Raw genomic sequence first — 23577 nt, 5'->3', positions numbered from 1 at the left:
AATACAGAATACCAGATGCACAAACAAGGAGGAAAATATGAAACAGACTCAAGGTTAAAACTACTTCAAATAATCTAAAAATGGATATAAGTGCTAGAATTAGTAGGCAAAGACACAAAAAGCTATGACAACCAAATATTATATAAAACTATGAATATATGTAAGAAGATATTTTAAGATGAAAACCACAATGTGCAAAATGAAAATTACCCAGTATAGGGTTAAAGAATAAATTCTACTACTCTCCAGACAACAAGATTAAGGAACTTGAAGACTCATGAACAGAAATCAATCAAAATGAAATGCAGAAAGAAAACACGTCTTTTTAGAAATTAAATCACCATCTATGAACAGCGAGGCAGCTTCTATTTCAACAAATTCTACATTTGATTATATGTCACTGATTATATATCAAGTATACCCCAAGAAATCTGTTAAGAAAAAAACCAACACTGTTGTTTATATGTATTATCATTTATAACTAACTCAAAACCACTACTTAAAGTAAAGGACTATATATTTTCCCATCTGCTTAACACATCTCTATATGTAGATATTTCATGAACACCTTAAATTATTCAAGCTGAACAACTAATATCCCTTCTCCTCAAACACATGGCACATATCAATGTCATTCCATTTTATTGACTGAAAATCTTTCTGCTGATTATTCATGAAATTATGATTTTTCTATTCTTTCCCTTGCAACTATATCCAACATGTCAGTTAATATTTTCCCCAGAGATCTTCAGTTGTCCCATTTACTATCACTCCCACTCATTCCACCCTGGTTAGAGCTACCATGGCTGCTATAATGGTAGAGGTACCATCACTACTAGTTTGATGTGATTCCCTCCAGTTTCCTGTATTTTATTCTTTTGACAGAAATGAACCTTTTATGACATTTAAGATGTTTCTATTTCTTTGCTCAGAAAACCTCAATAGAGTTTTATATTTTTCCAAATATGAAGAAGCCAAAAGGCCATAGAATATCCTAAGCTTCTCACTGATACTTCTGTCTAGAACACGATTCCCATCAATAGTCATTGGCCCAGGGTCAAACATTCCCTAAGCAGCACTGTGCATATAAGGTAGACTTACCATAAATTGATCCAGTAAAGAAATAAGTCCAAATGTTCTTGGCTGACTATCACTCATTGCACAGAAAGCAGCATAAAGTTGGTGCTACATCAATTCATTTGCTCATCCAAATCCTGCAAGGGTAGCTGGTAGTCATATGGCAGTGGAAGGACTCTCTGCTCAGAATTCTATTCTTATAAAGAAATTCAACAAATGTAGAATTTGTTGAAATAGAAGCTGTCTAGCTGTTCATAGATGGTGATTTAATTTCTAAAAGAGTGTGTTTTCTTTCTGCATTTCATTTTGATTGATTTCTGTTCATGAGTCTTCAAGTTCCTTAATCTTGTTGTCTGGAGAGTAGAATTTAATCTTTAACCCTATACTGGGTAATTTTCATTTTGCACATTGTGGTTTTCACCTTAAAATATCTTCTTATATATATTCATAGTTTTATATAATATTTGGTTGTCATAGCTTTTATCATATCATATCATCATTATCTTTTATCCTTTTTCATAGACCGATATATTATCTAGTTTCTGGGAATGCAAACAAATATTCTTTGGATTACAGGAGTTCCTAGGATGTCTCGAGAGAGGGAACGAGATGGTCTCTATCTTTATTATGCTTATAAGAAAATAAATCTGTCTTTCTAGGAAGACAGGGTATCTCCATCTTCCAGGGTTCAGCAAGCTAGTCTGAGATGTGAGAGAATATCAAATAGAATTTTAGCTCAAAGCCTGATTTTTATTTCCCAAGTCTTTATCCAAATATCATTGCCCTGGTACAGCCTGGCTCAAACATTCTACTTACTCCTACAACACTCCCTTAATATTATTCTATTCAAAGAACAAGCCAACGACTCTGAAACATACATATTTAAGATCTGCCTTCTCCAATTCAGAGAAGAGTCACTCCAGGACACAGAGATTGTACATTTCATTCACTCCCCTGCTCAGAATCAACAACTACTTATGGTAGTAATTAATAAATTATTTTAAACATTGCTCGTAGACTAAAGCCATAGAGGCATTAAATCTCCCTTTCTATGTTTGTCAAGGAATTCAAGCCTTATAATGAATTAAATTCACAAATAAAGGTTATGATAACTGGGATTTTTTTTTGAAAGGAGGCAGCTCATTAGATTACCAAATTGTGCAGGTGCAATATCCTTTCCATTGAACCTACTTCACAGAGATGACTGACAGCAACGACAGCCACACCTGTTATTCCATCACCCTGTTCATACCATGCCAGGATTCCTTAGGCTCTATGTTAGCCAAGTCCTGATTACAATGCGATATTAGAAGTAGACAGTCCCTCCCCATGAGAGATCTCTGATAGACCTCTATGGCTATGAATCAATTCATAATTCTAACCAAGACACTCACTGAACCAATGAAACAGACTTTTTTTTCCAACCACTGCTTCATTCTTGACATTTGCACATAAGTTACTAGAGTTTAGATGTGGAATGTTCTCCCAAACATCTGGCCCCAAAGAGGATGCTACTGTATCTTTCAAGAGGTGGAGCCAAGTAGGAGATACCTAAGTCATTGAAGGAATGACTTCAAAGGACATAGTAAGACATCAGTCCCTTCTCTTTTTTTATATCTTATTCCTCACCCTGAGGTAAATTGACTTATCATGTGTTCCTTACTGGTACAATCATAAAAAGGAGCCAGCTAGATCATGAATTAAAAATTATAAAACCTCAGCTCACAATATACCTTTTCTCCTGGTAAGCTAATTATTTCAGGTATCTTGTTATAGTTACAGACAACTTAAGGCCTTAGGTAATAAAATTATGTGGTCGTCTAAGGGTTGTCCTTGATCCCTCCCCCCAACCCCGCCGCTGTCTCTCTCATATCACAAACGTTATCCCCTAGAAAGGCACACTAAAATCTGTCAGTGGTGATGAGATATACCTCTTCATTAGACCAACTTAAATGCAGAGGTAGTGTCATGACTATGGGAGTCAGGTTTGCAAAAGTAAGGATGAAAGTGTCTTTATTAGAGAATAACAACTAACAAGAACTCTGGGCTCCATTTATTTGGAGGACCAGTTCCACAGAGAGTGATGTAATTTTACCTTTATTTCAGAACCAAAATGATTTTTCTTTCCATCTGTGTTGCCTGGTACAATTTTTCTTCATCTAGCAGGGTAAAGCATTTTGCTTTCTCAGAGGCACAGACAATTATTTTTCTTGCCCTGATTATCTTCATGCTCATCTAAATTTGTTATTTACTTGATAACACAGTCTCAAGTAAGTCTACTGTATACTGCAAAGTCATAAATATCATCTGATCAAAATCTAGTACTTAGAGATTAGTTAGCAGAGGAGCCATGGGCTCTAATTCTACAGCCGAAGAGGTAATATTCAGTAAATCATCTAACACTATGAAGTCTTTGTCATTGTGTGACACATATCAAAAGAGTTAACATGGAAACATGCTTTGATACAAATAGCTGTAGTAGTCCTTTTCATATTGTATTACCATAGAATGTTGGGGAGGAACTGTACCCAGGCACAGGGACACATGTGCTAGCCATGAAGAACAGGCAGGTACTTCTGGTTGCATGATCCTCCTTAATTCCTTATTGCAGGCTTTCTGTGGGCAGGTCTAGGCTGAGAGGAGAGAACTCGGTGCATCCCAGCTGAATCTTTCTGGGGTTGAAGCTGGATAGTGAGTGTCACTGCCCAAAACAAACACACCCAGGCAGGAGTCTGTCAAAGCAGGAACTCGTTTTATTGTATCAGTGTTTTGTTTATATAGGGTTGAGAAAGAAGGTGGGGATTTTTGGTGAGACAAGATGACATAGGGGGTGGGGAAGAGGGACAGAGGGTATGGGGTGAGATAATGTATGGGTTTCTATGCGATGACAAGGGGTGTGGGGTGATCTTACAGGGCCTATAAGAAATTGAACCATCAGCGGTAACCAGGCAGAGGTAGGCTTAAGCAGGTCACACTAAGTCACTCCAGTGCAGAACTGAACAAGACAGGTGTCTAAACTTGACCAAAGGCTCAGGCTTCCTGACTAGGCCTCAGTATCTGGCTGAAGAAAGCCCAACACCTTATCAGGCCCATGTGGGCTGTATAGCAAGAAGTCCTGGGTTTATTCCTGAAGCTTTCTGAACCATGCTAGTTTGGCCTTACATCTGGGACAGTACTCAAGCTGCACTCTCATAAACACCACACCGAGCTCAGTATGAAGCCTTCAGAATTACTGTATTCAAGTCTTTGTTTGAACAGGCTTCTCTTTTCCTCATTCCAGTAGCAGCACACTGTTGGAATGAATCCTATTGTTAGCTAGACAGGGGTCCCCAGAGAGGACATGTTGGGTTCAGTATGTTTAACTTTTTATCCTTTATGTCAACCAGTTATGTTTCTAAAGCATTTCCAATCCCCGAGGTTCACAGAAAACAAATAACTGCATGGTTCCCCCTCTTCCTTCATCCTTCATAAATAATCCCCAAGAAGGATGACCACTGAGACAGGCCCTGAATGCTGACGAGACCAGAAGAACTCCGGCTCTACCTCAGAGATTCATTTTGCAGCCAGGTCACAGAACAAAGCGCTGCAAACTTTTCAAGTATCATGGAAGCAGCATGCTACCCACGAGGCATGGTAAACGAAAACCTTTCCCTCCAAAATCTTTGACTATGTCATCCAGAGACCTTCAGTTCACATGGTTCTGTGGGCGATTTTGATAAGCTAAGATGATTATTTCTGAGGCCGGTGTCTTTATCTGTCATGAAATACTGCTGTAATCTGGTTAAGTATGTGACTTAGCAAACCAGACTTCATTTTGAATCTAAACATCACCGCCTCTTTACCATGTCACCTTGGGCAAGGTTTTGAACTTTCTATTAGGCAGCTTATGCTTCTAACACCAAAGATCCAAACAGCTTATCGGGTTTACTTCATACCAATGTTGCCTTATGGCTAAGGATCTGCTATAGCTCTGAAGCACTGCTCAGGTCCTTATTCTCCTCATTGCTGTGCTTGAGACAGATACAGCCTAATAGCAGACAAATAGGAAGGCCAACCATGAGACCCTCTTGAAGCAATTGACTAAAACACACCTACTAACACTTCTACTCACCTTGTTGAAATTCAGTGCTGGTATCAATGAACAGAGAGGTAGACCTCTCTCATAGAGAAGATAAGCAAGTCAAATATCAAGAGAAAAGGTCCTGAATACTCTTGCATGACATAAAGTAAATATTTGTATATAAATACAATCTATTCCCTATATCTCTCTTTCTCCACCAAGTAAATGAAACTCATAATATCATTGACTTCTTAGAGTAGTCAGAAACACTAAATGAGTTTTTATGTGAAGCCATATTTTTAAACAGAGTCCACAATGCAAGAAAACCATTAACTTCAGAATATTATTATCTTTCCAACAGGCATGGCTGTTATTCCACCTCACACAAATTGTTAAGAAACTTATTATTAGCTTTTTGTTATTGGTACTATGTGATGTGAGAAAAGTTACATTAAATGGTATATGAAGCTAAGAAATATTATACCTACTCCATAATCCAAACAAATACCACTCACTCATCTCCATAAAGATGTCATTCAAAATGTTCTAATAGGCATTAAAAAAAAGAGTGTAATGTCTCAAGAAGAGGGAATATTATGCAGGAGCAAAGCAAGTTGTTTATGTGTATTAGTGGCACTATCCTTCTGCTGGTAACCAAATGCTGTCTGGTTAAATTTGAGGCCAGCTTCCTAAGAAGAAATTAATGCTTGCCACTAAATTTTGTCAAGAGCCCATGGCAAGGAAAGACATTTGTTTTTGTTTTTTTTGTTTTTGTTTTGTTTTTTTTGTTTTTTGTTTTTTGGTTGGTTGGTTGGTTGGTTGGTTGGTTGGTTGGTTGGTTGGTTTTTCGAGACAGGGTTTCTCTGCAGCCCTGACTGTCCTAGAACTCACTCTGTAAACCAGGCTGGCCTCGAACTCAGAAATTCACCTGCCTCTTTCTCCCAAGCACTGGGATTAAAGGTGTGTGCTGCCACGCCTGGCAACATATCTGTTTTTATATCCATACACAAATGCTAATTTCAGTCTTAAAAAGAAGAACCTCCCTTTCCAATAAATAGTGATGACATGCAAAAAACAAGTCTTTACAAGCACTGAAAATAGGTAGTGGATGTACGTTTGCCATAAACAAGACATGAATACCATTCCCTCTAAGGCCCAGGAAACCATGCACAAGAAAAAAAAAAAACAGAAAAAATATAAGATCTGGAAGATAAGAAGTGTTTTCTGACAAGACACAGACATTTTAATCATGAATTCTAATAAGTTCTGGATACATTTCCTGGGTCTGCATAAGAATAGGCCTGTTGAGAAGCAGGCACAGATAGAAGAAAGGATCATGGAATCATCCCCTTCACTGATGAAATATTTGCTACTGATATATTTAGTGTGAAAGTGAGCACCCATTGGTGATCCCCTCAAGGTTTCAATATATAGTTCAATTCTATTGTAACAGACATGGCCCTGGTTAAACTAAATGTACCATGAAACAAAGCCAAAAGCCATGAAAGTAGGAATGGGAGGAGGGAGGCTTGATTGGAATGGGGGGACAGAAATAACAGAGATGGAAAAAACTAATCAGAGTGTATTTTATACATGTATGAAATTGTCAAAGAACAAGCTTGATTAATTAAAAACTGTCATTTGCAAAGCCTTAATGAAGCAAAAAGGATTATACTTAGCACAAGTGATGCAAAAATGATGTAGCCCATTGTATGCTTACAGCCTTGTTAGAAAGCTGTATCAGAGGTGTGGCAGATAAGGGATCCAAGGATAAGAGTACAGGCCATTGATAGAGTCAGAGGTTAGTGGGAATGGATTCTAAAAACTACAAGCAGGAAAATAATTCTCAGAGAGCAGGACAGTTTGACTAGCCCTTTAAGGAGAGTAGGATCAATCAACCAGACTAGGGGAGAAAAGGACAAGGAGGGAGAGAGAGGGGGGCAGAAGAAGAAGAAGAAGAAGAAGGAGGAGGAGGAGGAGGAGGAGGAGGAGGAGGAGAAGGAGAAGGAGAAGGAGAAGGAGAAGGAGAAGAAGAAGAAGAAGAAGAAGAAGAAGAAGAAGAAGAAGAAGAAGAAGAAGAAGAAGAAGAAGAAGAAGAAGAAGAAGAAGAGAGGTGACAATGATAGATCCTAGCTTGCCTTTCTACTGGTGTGGTGAAATACAACTTAGGAAAGGAAATGATTTATTCCATCTTATCTATTACAGTTTATAGTTGAAGGAAGTTGGAACTCAAGGCAGGAGCTGATGCAGGCGACATAGAGCAATGCTGTCTATTGGCTTGTTCGTCCAGCTTTCCTACATGACCCATGCATCAGGCCCAGTGGTGACCCTTCCCATATGAACAATTAAGAAAATACTCACAGATGTGCCTGCATGCCAGACCAGATGGTTTTGATGAAGACAATTCCTTAAATGAGGTTCTCTGGTCTCTAGCAACTCAAGTTGACAAAGACTAACCAGAACAGACAGGTTCTCCATTTTCAGGAGAAATGTTTTCAATTACAGGGAGGGGGGCAGGAAAAAACACTTCAGCCTTGCATTAGTTATTTCTCCTAGTGCTGTCACAAAGTGTATGACAAATACTGCTTAAATAAGAAAGGTTTGTTTTGCTCAGTGTCTTAGTGAACATTTTTCATGATCTGTGAGGGGGAAGCATGGCAGCAGGAACACGAGGCAGTTGGTCATGTGGCATGTGCAATTAGGAGGCAGAAAGATGAATGCTGGCACTCAGCTTTCTCGTTTTATTCAGGGTAGATCTTCCCTGCTCCGTTAAACCTCTATAGCAATATGTGTCACAGACATACACAGAGACCTGTCACCCAAGGGATTCTAAATCCAACCCAGTTGGCAAGGAAGATTAGTCATCACAAGACCCTTGGCTCCCTCATCCTGAAGAAGGTTCTACATCTTTTTTTTAATGAGTCATATTTCACTTTATTTTTAACAAAATAAAATATAAGATAAAGCAAAACCATCACATCAAAGTTGAAGGTGGATAAAGCTAACCAAAAGATGGACAAAAGCTCCAAGAGAAGGCACAAAAAAATCATATAGGCCCACTTGTTCACACACTCAGGATCTCAATAAAAACACTAATCAGAACACAATAACATATATGCAGAGGACCTAGTGCTGCCTATATAGGCCCTGAGCTTTCTGCTTTACTTCCTATGAATTCATATGAACTTTGCTCATTTGATTTAGAGGCCCATGTTCTCCTGATGCCCTCCATTCCCTCTGGCTCTCAAACTCTTTCTACCTCTTCTTCCATGGAGTTCCATGAGCTCTGAGAGGGGGAATAATTTAATGGAGATGCCCTATTTAAAGCTGCATGTTCTAAGGTTTCTCTCCTCTCTGTCTCTCTCTCTCTGTCTCTCTCTGTCTCTCTCTCTCTCTCTCTCTCTCTCTCTCTCTCTCTCTCTCTCTCTCTCTCTCTTTCTCTCTCTCTCTCTCAGCACAATGTCTGGCTGTACACCTCTGTGTTTGTTCCCATCTGCAATGCTTTATCTCTTACTAATTTACCTGAATTATATCTTTAAAATTCTGTCTTCCTGCTTATATCTTTCATTTCATATGGTCACTTGACATACAGAGTATGTTTTCATTAGGTTGTGTTTATCACTCATGGCCATCTAGTGCATATCTTTCACAAAGACCATTCCTTTTCATAAAATCTCATGATATACAATCATTCATTCAGCAGGATTCCTCCAAACCTCTCATGATCTCATGAGGTATTCAGACCTTAATGTGAACTCTTCCTTATCTCTCCATTCTGTTAGAGAGGAAAACAAATCTTGTTTGTGCATATGTGCGTATATAAACCAATAAGCAGCCATGTTCTGTAAGATCTCTCTATAGATTTTCATATTCACCCCCCTTCATGTGAAAACAATGTTACATGGAAATGTTTTTAATCAATCAAACATTCTTCCAATTTGATGAACATCAGTGCATCTAACCCCAGTTCTTAATGCTACTGATTGAACTTGTCAGTTTCTGATGCTGCACAATGCCAGGGAAACTGTAAAAATAATTCCCTTGGTAGATGACTTTGAAGCAACTGATGTCTATGCCTCATAATAGCAATTTTGGAGGTTAAGAAACCCAAAGGTAGAACAACAATATGAACTAACCAGTAGCCCCAGAGCTCGTGTCTCTAGCTGCATATGTAGCAGAAGATGGCCTAGTCGGCCATCATTGGGAAGAGAGGCCCCTTGGTCTTACAAACTTTATATGTCCCAGTACAGAGGAATACCAGGGCCAAGAAGTGGGAGTGGGTGGGTAGGGAAGCAGGGCGGGGGGGAGGGTATAGGGAACTTTCGGGATAGCATTTCAAATGTAAATGAAAAAAATATCTAATAAAAAAAATGAAAGAAAATGTTTACAATGAAAAACACAAAAAAAGAGTGAAGAAAAGAAAGAACAAAGAAAATGAGACAATAAGTATATATGGAGGATAACTAAAACATATGTATGTATAAGTAGTTTAAAGCATCCAATACTTGAAAATAAATACTATTTTGTGAACTGAATTTCACTATGAAGTCAAGATTGGCCTCAAACTTTCTTCAGTTGCTTATTTGCCAAATATAGGGGTTACAAGGATATGACACTACACACACAAAAAAATTATTTATGGAGTTAAGTATTCACAAAAAGTATGTGGGACTGGGAAAGTCTGTGATTTGCACTAAGAAAGCTGTGTTTCTAGAAATATATTCTACTGAAACATGTGACAAAAAAAGGAAGAAAGAAAGACAGACAGACAGACAGACAGACAGACAGACAGAAAGAAAGAAAGAAAGAAAGAAAGAAAGAAAGAAAGAAAGCCCAATGTCACAGGAAGGGCAGAGGATTGCCAAGTTTCCTTGGAAGATAGAGATTTGCTAGACTTTAGGTGGCATATCAGGGATCATGGGAGATACCTCAACTCCTATTTGTGTGACTGGTTCCGTCTCTCTGCATAGATCCATTTAGTAATGGCCAAGTAATTCTTGCTGGCATCCAGCTGCCCTGTGCTCATGTTAAGCACGTTCATGTGAAGGAAGATCAGTGAGAGTAAACTTAAAAGTCATTTCAAATAGGACTCATTATTCCTTACTTCCCTCACCGAGTTCCCACTGCTTGTGATACATGAACACACAGATGAATGCACATGAACACAAGAATTTCATAGATTTCCCGACTACACCAAGACTTCATGAGCTTATTTTATTAAGATCATGACTCTGTATTCCCCATTCTTTAGTATATCACCCTTGCTTATAATTGGTACTTAAGGAAAATTTGTTAACGGGAGCAGGACAGGAGAGAAAACCAACTGCCTGGCTATAGAAATTTGAGGAATAAATTCAAACCCAGTTTCTGACCTATGGTGAGATTTTTTCACTGTAATGTCAAACCTTTCTATGCATACTTTTTCTTTACCTTAGCTGACCCTAACCCTTCCTACCTGTTTTAACTAAGATTACCACAAAAGAGTAACTTGTGCCAGAGTGTGGAGGATCCTTTAGGGGATCACTGCAGGGAAACAAATTGCAAAGAAGTGAGAATGAAAACTGGGTTCAGATTGACTTTGTCATCCTGGATCAAGACTTCAGGGAGTTTGATGTTAGGTGGTTCACTGTCAGCCTAGTTCAAACACTGTCCAACTCCAGAAAAAGTTGACAGAAAACAGTCAATCCATTTCAGGTTCCCAGGCAACAATCATTTCAATGCCAGGTGCACGATAAAGCTTAAGGTGTAACTATACAGGAACTCCTTTGCAAAGTGCATGTGGCCATGAAGGTGTGTTCTACAGCTAAAAGGCCAAGAATCTAGTGTGGTCTCTAACCAAGATAGCATAGAGGACAGCAGTGCATGTGACATCTCCCCTAAGGATGGGTTCTATTAACTGGAAGCTAAAGGTAATGGTTTAGCTAGGGAAGAACTGAAGATATACTAATTTGAGTCAGATCTGCCTCCACAGACAGTAAAAAAGTCAATAACCACTTCCATATTTCTGGGTTGGAAAATGGGTGTTTCCTCCTTTGAGAAAACACCCCCGTGATTAACATTGCTGGTCTCCCTAGTTATCTGTGGCCAAAAAGACCTTTGTGTCCCCCAGCACCAGGGTGTTTTAAGTCAGCAGTTCCTACTGTAGAAAAATCAAGAAAGGCAGAATGGCAACCAGGAGAGCAAGCATGGTACAGGGAGAAAAACAAGGCTATTTTAATATAAGATGGTGAGATGCCATGGTCACTCCTGTGGATAACAGCTATTCATTTAGCTGAGAGCGTTCAAAGAAGGAAATTGTAGTCACCAGATAAAAATGTCATGCAATCTCATTTCATTTGGACTTAGTGATTATTCCAAGGGATGTTAACTCTAACTTCAAAAACTTGAAAGAGTAACTGGGCCCCTTGACAATCACAGAATATGACAATAGAAAAGACCTAGAGAAGAAATCAGAAAAAAAAAATCACTGTTCAGCTGAAGTTGCAGTGGCTATATGAGAGGGACATCTAACAAGGAAGCTAGCACAGTCTACCTCCTATACCTCTTAGACATCTAAAAAGGAAGCTAACCCAGACCACCTCCTACAACTCCTATACCTTGCATAGATTTTTACCATTATAGAACCTTTAGGATGGTGATAAGCTCAATTTTAACTAAATATGTAGAATAGAGTAGTAACCAAGAAAAGATGTAGTTCTTGCTGCTCCAGTTAATTCAAAATCCATATTTTACGTGATCATTTCTAATTCCCATCATGTATTCTAAACATCCTTGCATTTAATCCAAAACTTAATGGATTGGGATATTTTCTTGATGATGTAACACAAATGGTTCCCTCAAACTTTCATTCTTTGATTGCCTTAAACTCAGGGGGCCTTGCTCTCTTTAATTTCCCATTGCTCATTCTCAACAAGCATGGAGCTACCATCAGACAGCTCAGCAAGCCATCTGAGTTTGAGGTTCATGGAGAATCATCCCTGTTACAGTTCACTGGCCCCTCATAATGATGTAAGCCAGTTACATCACAGGAAAAGGCCTGACTCATTCTCTCCTGTTCACGGTATCTTCTATGAAAACCAGCATCTGAACATCAACAATGACCAAGGATGCGTGCATGGTAATGCCAAATGTTACAAACAGGACATTTGGAATTATTGTAAGATGGATCAACCCGATTTTCATTTCACAGTTAATCAACTTATGCTTCTAGCCATCTAGGATATCATTATTATAAATTAGCTATTGTTTCAGTGTGTATATTGAATCTTAGAGTAAAACTCTAATCCTTTAGAGTATATCTCCAACTTATCATCTAAAATGGACTTTTAATTGTCCATCTCATTGGCCCATCAATTCTGGGTGATATGCATATTTGTGGGACTACATACCTCATTCTATCTAAAATATGAAAACCATGGACTTAGAGGAATAAGTGTGATTAAGTTGAATATACAAATGGATGTGAATGACCCTACAAAGAGATGAAAATTATCTGCAACATATATTATATACCTTAAATATATGGGTGACAGGGAGGACTCACAAAAAAGGACAAATAGCTCAATTTTTGGATCAGAATAAAGAATTAAAATGGCTCTCTAAAAAATTTCTAACAGCAATATCTTAGTGTCTAATACCACTTTCCAATATAAAGAACAGAGAACTTTGGCAAAGGCAGATCTTAATACTGTGTAGGAAAATGTATAAGATGAAATATCTTGTAATGTCACATTCAATATAGTGTAATATGCACTGAAGAATCTTTGTCAAAAGGACAAAGAATACACCTAAAAGACTTCCAAATAGCTAAAGAAGAAACTACTTGTCCAAAACTAGAACATTGTATTATAACCCAAAGCATAATAACTATACACAAGTCCATGGTGTTAAAAATAAATACTGGATGAACAAACAAAATTCATCAATTGTCCATGCATAATGTAAAACAATTTATTTCCTCAATGCACTCTAAGAAGTGGACTGTAACTTCTTTCTCCCATGAGAGACATATAACTTCTATCCAACGAATAAAATGGAGAAAGTTGGAAATGGTCTAACTTTTCAAGAAAAATTATGAAAAAGAGTGTATGATGTTATGATACTAAATGGCACTGGAGTACTAGTGATAATTCAGGACCAGAAAAGTAAGTAAAAACCAAGGACATCTAATATATTGGTCCATTAATAGTAACAAACACATGACACTAATATAATATATAGACAAGAACAAAATATAGGCTCAAACTATGAAAGGACTCTGAAATATTCCCACCACCACTTTTCTATAAATATATAAAAGATACAAAATGGCTTACTTAAAATACACTGAATTAGTTATAATTGAATAAGGATTTTTGTAGGATGTAAAACCATGCCAGGAAGTTTGGCAAGGTAGATTAGATTGAAACCCAGAGACTCAGTGGACACACATATGAGGATTAGGCAACTCTCAGCTCCCTACCAGACGCCCAACTTGGAACACATGCCATGTTTCTCATATAAAAGGGACATGACCTGCAGTCACATAATCAGCTCCAGCTCTCTCATGTCTCAAGCTAAGCTTCCCCATCCCTGGGGCAATTTCTAAGTGCTCCCGTACAGCCCAGCACATGCCCTGGTGGTGGTGTGAGGTAAGCCAAATTCCCCGAGTTCTGCCTCCCCAAGCAGCATTGACCAGTGGAGAGCAGATGGGAGCCAACAACCCAACAACAGATTTTCACCAGAGAGGAAACAAATTGAGAAAGCCTGAGATATAGCCCACTAATTACCACCCATAGAACCCTGATTAAATATCTAGCACCACAAAAGTAAGGGTCTTATACCTCGAAAAAGTAAGAAATACTTATACCTTGAAAGGATCTCAGTGAGATTTCGCCAGGAAAAGCAGAAGGCCAAACACAGCTTTAATGCGGCAAATATATCTGGATAGTGATCCTCAAACAGGAGCAAGACCCTGAAGAGACAGACAAAAGGATGCATATGAGGAAAAACAGACACTAGCAGTACCTTTATGGTTATAACTGAGTATTTCAAAAACACAGGCGAAACATATCCTTCTCCTACCACTATCTATCTGAGAAGGAAAAGAACGAAATGATTTGTCTTCTGGGTGACTTTGACTATGCATCAGATGTTACATTCTTGGGTATTTGTGGTTCTCTGTGTATACAAGAACGACCCTGTAGAGCCACAGAAGTGTTAGATATAGGACCTAGCAGAGAGCCTGAGGCAAAAAGCAAGAAGCAGGCAGGACTGAGGAGTCTGGCAGTCTGCATTTACAGCGACTGGCTCCTACAACAAAGCCTTAAGTCATGAAGTAGGTCAAGACAGTATATATAGACTGAACATAAAACAATGAAGCATATCATATTTATTGCCCCAGTCAGAATAGCTCCTAATGTTACCATAGACAAAGAAATGTGTGAGAGAAATTTTCAGGGAGAAAGAGAACAAGGTCCTTTGGCTTTTCTCACTTTTACCTTCTACATTTTTTCCTCGAAATCCTCTCCAGATATTCTATCAAACTATCCTGTATGAAACAGAAAATCTTCTCTCCACGCGCCCCCCACGTTATTTTGGCATGGAAATGTAATGGAGAAATTGCAAACCTACTGAATAACAAGTCAAGCATGATACCATAAAGCAGTTCTGTTTATTGATACCATCTAGTCTCAAAGTTTAATATGCACCAACTTTTCCAAAGACAGGGTATGAAATGCAGGTGGCTGAGCTCTAGAAATTCTCATCAGGTGGAGATCTGGGCTCCCCTGGGAATGGTAGGATATATGATATAACACCAAAACAGGTGATAGAAAAATATATGCGTACATGTGTACATACACACAAATGTGGAGAGATTTAATATAGTCCATATATATGTATACATATTGAAGAGAAAGGCTTTTAATATGAGAAATTGTTTTACATGATTATAGGGACAAATAATTCCCAAGAGCTTCTAGAGACTCTCAAGATCCCATGTTATATTTTGAATACAAGTATAAAAACATCTTACAACATGAGAGCTGATAACTGAATTTGAGTCCACATGCAGAAAAAAAATGAATGCACTAGGCTCAAACCTCAGACAGCTAGCAAATTCTTCTTTACCATATCGTTTCTTTAACCCAGACTTCCAGATTATGGAATGCAGACAACCAGCTGGGGAGAGCAATCTGCTTACTTTATTTCTTGACCTTAGTGTTACTCTCATGTAAAACTTCATTTGACCTTGACAGTCTACATGTACTGCTTAATCTTTGAACACCCTATGAGGCTTATCAAGCTTATGGATCAAATAACCTCTGAATAGGTCAGAGTGGGTCCCAACAGTTGGCATTTATGACAAAGCTCACTCAATGCTAGTCTGGTAGTCAAGGAACCATATGTTGAACACGACTGCTCTAGAAGTAAGTGGATCAGCTACTCTGGTTCCCTTTACAAATCACAGCTGTGTTGGCATTGCAGTAGACACAAGACTCTCTAGAAGGTTTCCCATTACAGGCAGGAAACTTTTCCCTTTGGAATTCAGGCTATCACCCTGTATACTTTCTTCCTTCTGGAGGGAATGGGCTTCTGGCTCCAGTTTCATACCTCTGTCTCTATTTTTCATGATAAATTTATGGTAAAGATACAAAGCATTATGGGCCATTCAGACACTAAAACACTAGATAGAAAAAAGGAGAAAATATAGAGGGTGATTTCATACTCACCGAGGAGAACAGAACCAGTTCTATATTAAAAGCTTCCTGCAGAGGTTCAACCGGATTGGACAAGCACTGCGCTCGAGAGAGGTATTTTCTTTTTCCTATCAGGGATTTAGAAACTTTTATTTTTATTAAAAGACTGATAGAAGATTCAAACCAACCCTAGTGGGCAGTTCAAGTTCTAGCTAATACATAGGTGTGACAGTGACAGAGGTGAGAAGCATTTACTCTCATCCCCATCATGTCTCCAAGGGCAGGTCCTATCTTAAAAACAGTGACAAATTGGTTTCTGTTACTTTAAATCTAGTCCATCCTGAGATATAAAATCAGTAGAATCCAGGCCCAACCATTGCAGAAGTGAGGAGTGCAAGAGTTGGAAGAAGCCCTGTGTACCAAGATTGATATCTGAGAGTATCACATGGCTCATTTTCATTTCTTGGTAGCAACAAATCTCCAAGAAGAAGCTGAGAAGTCAGCCAGCATTAACAGGACAATGGGGCCTAGACCTTATTTCTTGGCCCTATATGTGTATTAAGGAGGATTATCTGAGAAAGTCATATTTTGATGTTCTGTTCCATGGCTCTGACTCCCTTAGCTAGAAAATCAAACTAGGATATTAATCCACAAATAGGAACAAATCGTTCTGGTACTTAATAAAGCAAAGCTAAAAATCCACATCAATGTGGTGATAACTTACTCTTCTTTCACTGAACTCTGTCTGTCTTTGAACACTCTGGGTTTCAACTTCCCATTCAGAAAGTATCTTTTCTCCACAGGTATGCTGCTAGACCACACTTCCCTGTGTGTTGTCTTCCTCGGGCCAATACTTTTTGAGGATCAGAGGAAAGCTGTCAATTCTTTCTTTATTCACAGTAACCTATTTCTTGTGTGCCCACTGAGTTGACCTTCTCTTTGTGAGCATAAAGTTCTTTGAGCAGAAACCTTACTTACCATGACTAGTAACTAATGATCTCAACAATAGACTAAGAACTCTGCCTCATAGAAGTCACCGTTCACTTCCCAATGTCTTATAAAACTTCTTGTTCACAAGTTTTTCTTTCTATTCTGTCCTCCTGCTACCAGGCCCTTATTACAGAATTACCTATGAAAAAAATAATCAACAAATTCTAACTGAAGGAATTTAAAAGTCTGTGACTCTGAAGCCCCAGGAAGAATTCTGTTGAGAGAGAACAACAAAGATCTATGCCTTGTATGGGTCCTTCTAGAATCCGTTAGCTTGCTTATCACAAAACTAATAGTATCATAAGTCTTAGTTCAGGAATCACAAATATGCTATATTGCTCTTTATCCCTAGCTTTCCTAAGCATCTCAGCTCTAAGCTTCTATTACAGTGGTTCTCCACTCACAGGTCATGACCCCTTTGAGGATCTAAAGATCCTTTCACAGGAGACAGATGTTTACATTATGATTCATAACAGTAGCAAAGTTACAGTTGTGTAGTAGCAACAAACATAATTTTATGGCTGGAACATAAACATGAGAGACCCCACAACATGAGGAACTGTATTAAAAGGCAATAGCATTAGGAAAGTTGAGACCACTGTCCTATCTTCTCCTGGATAGAAAATGTTTTGGCTCCATCAAGGCAATGACATGACCCCACACCAAGCCATCAGAGAAACTGCCTTTTAAGACCATCAAGGGTCACTTTGACCAGTTTCAGGCTTTACTTTGAAAGTTTCCCCTCCCCCTCCCCTTCCCTCTCCCTCTCTCCCGTCTCCCCCTCCCCCTTTTCCTTTCCCCCTCCCTCTCCCTCTCCCTCTGTGTGAGTGTGTGTGTGTGTATGTGTGGGTGTGGGTGTATGTGATATAGAAAAGAGGGTATACACTATGGTATTCTGAAATCATTACTCCAAAAAAGACAAGCTACCCTTTAAAACTCAATCTCTACACTGTGAAAGTCAAAGACTTCCCAAGTTTGAAATATGTCAGTCAGGGGTCACTTGGAAACTGGCTTAACAAGATTGCCTTCTCACTGTGTGAGCCATTTAATTTCTTCCAGCTGCACTGTGCTGCTGACTGGCTGGCAAAGGGAATGGCTCCAAGGTTACTTGGAGGGACTCTGTGTACCAGAGTGGGGCATGCTTGCTACAAACCAAGGTAGAATTATGGTTTAAGTCTTTACTTTTACCCAAGCAAATATACCAACACACATACCCCTATGTTCTCTTAAAAAATGCCATCACATATTATACACATCTTACATGACCGGTAGCTATTTTCCCAAGATTGGTTTGTCATTGTTGTTTCTGGTTCTTTTTCTCTAGCTATACTTTAAATGTCAAGAGTTCTCTGAGGTCACATTCCTATTCGACTTCCTCCCACCCTTAACATACTCTTCTTCAAGGCTTCGGTATCCTCCCATCACTATATGTGTCAAAACACTTGATAACTTTAAGTCACCATCTCCTAATAGATCTTTCCCCTGGGCTGCATAGCAAGCAGTACTGTAGACATAATGATATTGTGCACAGTATAAAGATTATCATTGTGTTATTTAAATGTGGGTCTCTGTACTCCCATACCTGGTTGCAATCTTTATTCTGAGAAGTTTCTGTCTCAATGTTCTATAAACATTGCTCTCCAATTATTCCCTGATTGGTTAATATCAGCCAATAACTGATCAGGGAAGGGAATAGGGATTAACTTCCTCCAAGGTGGGGATGGGGAGGGAGAGAGAGGAAGTGGGGATTTTACCTCAAGGAGAGAGTCCAGGAGACTTCATGAGAAAACAGCTGGAACCGAGAAAGCCATAAAGTTCAAGGATCTCTGGGATTTTGTCTGGGAGGTAGCCAGACTAGAGGATTAAATATATTACCATTCCTCAATTGTCGTGCCTTAAAGCTGTTAAATAAACAACACAGTCCTGCTTCAATTATTTGGGAGCTAGCCTGGTTATAAAATCGCCACTTACAAAGTACTTATCTTAACACCTAAAAGTTGAATAGCTATCATTTCACAGGTGAACTCCAACACCATCTACAGTGTAATTCTCATCTCTGTACATTACCCAAGCAACTTGCATGCCAGTCACATGATCTCTTTCTTCAGTACAGTCTCTACTACCGTGCTGTCTGCCTCTCTTTCTGTTCCTCCAATGGTGGTAAACATCACTCCTTCTCACCTAAGTCTAGGCCATTTGTAGTTTTATGCAATGGATGGCTCTCCCTCCCACTACTAGTAAAGATGAGCTTGTGATGAGTCTGGCCAATACCGAAAGATAAAACAGATTCCTGTTTCCTTTCCATGACTGTTCTCTTCCTTAGACTCAGCATGTGTAAGAACACATTGGAAGCGTGTCACTGTGGCACCTTTCTCTATCTTCAACCCAAGTGACTGTTGGGTTTGTTTGTTTGCTGTGCTTTGCTTTGCTTTGTTTTTGTTTGGTTTTCTTTTTTTTTACAAGCTGGAGAGATTTCTTAGAGGAGATGATTAAACAATTGCCTCCATAATACTAGCCTGTCTATTTGCCAGTCTGTGGATCACTTCCTTGATTGCTCTAATGTAGGAAAGTCCATCCAATTGTGGGTGGTACCATTATGCTGGTGGTCCTGGGGTATACAAGAATACAAACTTAGCAAGCCATGAATAGGAATCCAGTAATCAGAGTTCCTCTAAGTTCTTTGCTTCAATTCCTTCCTCCATGTTCCTACCTTGAGTTCCCACCTTAGCTTCCTTCTATCAATGAACTGTGTGACTTGGGATATAAAAACCACACAAACCCTTTCCTCCTCAAGTTGCTTTAAGTCATGGTCAATATTACCATTATAGAAACCAAACTAGGGCAGTGACTATGGTGCCTATGTCACATTCACTCCCTGGTGCATGAATTAAATAAATAAGTAAATAAATATTTGCTGTGGTAAAGCTCTTTGAATTGCAGCTTGCTTGTTAGCACATCATACCCTACCAAATTAGCATACCATGTGTCACTAATAGGATCTGTGTTTCTACAGAACCAAACATCCCTGTGTTCCCATTTTTAATTTTCTTAATTTTCAGTATCTCAGTAATATATATGGAGAACTATCAGAACATACACTCACACACACACACATACATATATATGCGAGTGTGTGTGTGTGTGTGTGTGTGTGTGTGTGTCAGAAACTACCCTTTTAGAGGAGACAGACTACTTAACTTGACCAATTTTACACATTTGTAACCCAGCTAGATCACCTCCCAGGGATTCTTGCTAGCAGCTAATTCCTTCTTACTCTGGGCTGTCTCCTCCTGTTTTCCATTCATTGTTACTGTGAACCCACCTGTAGGTTTAGAAGAAAGTACTGCCAAAATCATACTACTAAGCATTATTTTATTAGTTCTATTTTTTACTCCTATGAGAGCCTCCCTAGGGAAGTCTGTGTTATATTTGGAAGACAGTAACATGGAATTTGCAAAAAAAAAAAAGGGGGCTATGAATGGTGGCTGCATAATACTTTCAATGGCTAAGCCCCTAGGGCTCTTACTTTGAGCTGTATTTAAACTCACACGTTTAGATTTAGAGGATAATTTCTAATAGCTGGTTCCCTACAGGGTTTGCTAACTGTTTTTCCTACCTTGGATATAAATAACCAAGTGATAGGCAAAAGAAAGGCTGTTGGTGCCTACAGTCTCATATGGAAATTCCTCTGATTGTATTTTTTTCTAAACAGAAGTTAATAATAATATAACATTAATAATTAGTCCATTAGTCAATTATTGTTTTAAAGCAAATTGTTTTGCACTGCACTTAATTATGCTAACCGCTTTTATTTTCTATAGCCTCATTGTTTCCTTTTAAACAATTTGCAGAGATGCTAGTGTGATAGTATAAATTCGTTTTTTAAGATGTATATTATTAATAGCATAGTTTTCAAACCGATGTCACAACTAAATTTTTCTCCAGGGGAAGAAAAATATTCTATGTTTTGCTCTCTAGTTGTTTCTTCCCCCCAAAACTCATGACCTATCAGATGTCCCCAGCAAGTTGGTATGGGTAACATAAAAGAGGAAAGATGGTGTGGGTAACATGATTTATATTAGGGGGTGGAGAGAAGTGCAAAGATTTAAAACAAACCCCCAAGAACAAAACAATCTTCTGGAACTCCCTGCTCATCCTAAGCATTAAGTTCAGTGATATGTACCATTAACAAAGGCCTCCAGGAAATGAGCTGCCAAGCTTCTTGGGAGATGCTACAGAGAGAGTCTTGTCTCAGTGCTCAGGGTAGGTCCCGCCAGGATGATTTGCTTGTATGACAAACTGTCTAAAAACATAATGGGGGCCTCTGGGGCCTGCTCAATCAACCCCTGGGCCCAAGGGAGGGGAAGGCAGGGGGAGAAGGTACTGGATGGTTCCCAAGAGGGGGAGAGTCCTTGGTCCAGTCCATGGCTGGAGTGCAGGAAGGCCTATCCCATCGTTCAATCACAGACGGGCTTGATGAGCAAAGATAGTCTATGGTTTTAGAGCTTTATTGTAGCAAGGCAGAGAAAAAGAGAGAAGGTAGAAGAGAGAGAGAGAGAGAGAGAGAGAGAGAGAGAGGCTGGCCATGGTCACGTGGAGAGAGGAGGAAGGGACAGAGAGAAGGAGAGCTAGAGAGTGAGAAAGGTGAGAGCTTAAAGAGAGCGAGGAGGGGCCAAGCAGCTCCTTTTATAGTGGGATATCAGGTTAACTGTGAGGAGGAGCATACATGACTATAGTCAGGTAACTGTGGGGGTGGATTCTAGCCAGAATGACAGAAGCTTGGGACATTGTCTGTGTGACTTATAGTCACAGAATTATGGAGTTGGGGGTTCTGTGGTGTCAGGCACCTGACTCTGGGAATGTGGCTTGCTTTTCTGACCCTTTACAGTTCTCTACTGGGTTGCCGGAGCAAGCCTCATTCAACCAAGATAGGCTGCCTATCACAGCCCCACACTGTGTCAAGAATAAGAAATAAGAGGTTAGACCAGAAATAAGGGATGATATTGGGAGATAAATGAGAATCAAGAACCTGGGAGTCCCACATGGTTTTAAACCTGCATGCTTACCCTAAGACTTCTAGACCACACTGTGGCCAACTTTCCTCCAAGCTCCTTGGGTCTTCTTACTTCGCTTTCTCTTGATTTTGAAAATATGACAACTCTGGGTCAGTCCATGGGGTATATTGCTCTCTCTTCTTGAAATGTTCTTGTCCCAAATACCCATTGTCCCATTTCCATCACACTTCAGGGGTCAGATAAAGCACCGTGGAGACACTTCATCCCCAAGGCTGTGATGGCTAATAGAGACCTTCATGCACACATAGGCATATGCATGCACACATGCATACACATATACACAATCTTTCTAAGCTCCCCAATTTCTGTCATCTCATTATCCCTTGTTCACTTGCACTCATTAGTTTATAGTGACATGTGTCTTCCATCTACTGAAATGTGAGGAGATGTGATTTCTGACTCCTCGGGTCTGTCAGCTTCCTGTAGTGCAGGGAATTTGTCTCCTTAATCAATAGCCAGAGTCTGTGAGAGCATAGAGCTTGACAGGCATTAGGGTGAGACATGGGTCATCACTGAATGAAGAAAGATGAGCACTCAAGTGAGAAGCTAACAAGCCAGAAAATCAACAAAGGAAATTATGTTAGTGAGAGAAAGCTAGTAGGCAAATACTATTTTAGGTGATATCTAGAAAATAAGCCAAGATACGGATTTATCTTTATTTCCAAACAAATATCACTGCCACTATCACATCAGGATACCAGCAAAAGGATAATCAAACTGGGTGGATGTATAAAAGGTGGGAAGACAATTACACAACATAATATCTCTGGGTTATGACATATACTCCATGTCATCAAGAAAATTTTGTATTTATGTCATACCTTAGGATATCTAATAAACTTTTCTCTGCCTCTTTGGTCATGTGTACTTCGGAAGACAGCCCAGCTGGGTTCTGATGTCCCTCTAGTTCTGTATAGTTTGCCAAGGTTAAGATCTCTTGTATGCATATTAGTTGGAGCTACTAAAATTTGGCCAATTCTGTTCTACTGATACCCAATTTTTAAGGAGACAGTTGTGCTATGAAAACAAATGATTCCAATTTTTAAGAGGCAGGCATGAGAGCTTCTCCCCTAATAAATACAAAATGCGAGTGGAGTTTCTGCTTTAATTCCCAAGCTTACCTCACTGGAGGATAGCTAACTTAGTAGTCATGGTATTATATGCCATCAATCATTACCAAGATCCTGTAATTACCTATACTTAGCTTCATTTCTATATAGGTTTAATATTTCTAGAACTCTATCAAAACCGGTCAGGGCAGATTATCACTGTATTTATTCAAGCCTACTTAGAGCTGTTTAAGGCTTGTATTTGAAAAGCCTCTGCTATTCCTTACTACTGTTTCTTTTCCCCTTTCCATACTTCTCTGTCTTTTTGCATTTGAACACTTGTGTATCATAATATATTGTTGCAAAAAGAGTAGTCTTTTTGTCCAAACTGGAGAATCCTCTCACTAATGTGCATCTGTTATAGCCCGTGCTCTTGGACCCCAAACAAATTCTATAACAGGTCCATTTTGTGCCATTATGTTATGGGGGGTTATGACTGCTTTCTACCCTAGATTCACACTGCCATGGTCTCCTGTCATCACAGACTCTCAGATTTGTATGATCATTACAGTTTGCTTGTTCCTTTAGTTCCAAATTGGAATAATTAGGGAAACTCAATCTGACTCAATCAAGGAAGGGATATGTGG

Source organism: Mus caroli, unplaced genomic scaffold (genome assembly GCF_978045245.1).
Source record: "Mus caroli unplaced genomic scaffold, Mus_caroli_1 scaffold_10, whole genome shotgun sequence".
NCBI classification, from domain to species: Eukaryota; Metazoa; Chordata; class Mammalia; order Rodentia; family Muridae; genus Mus; species Mus caroli.
This window is presented reverse-complemented; position numbering follows the sequence as displayed.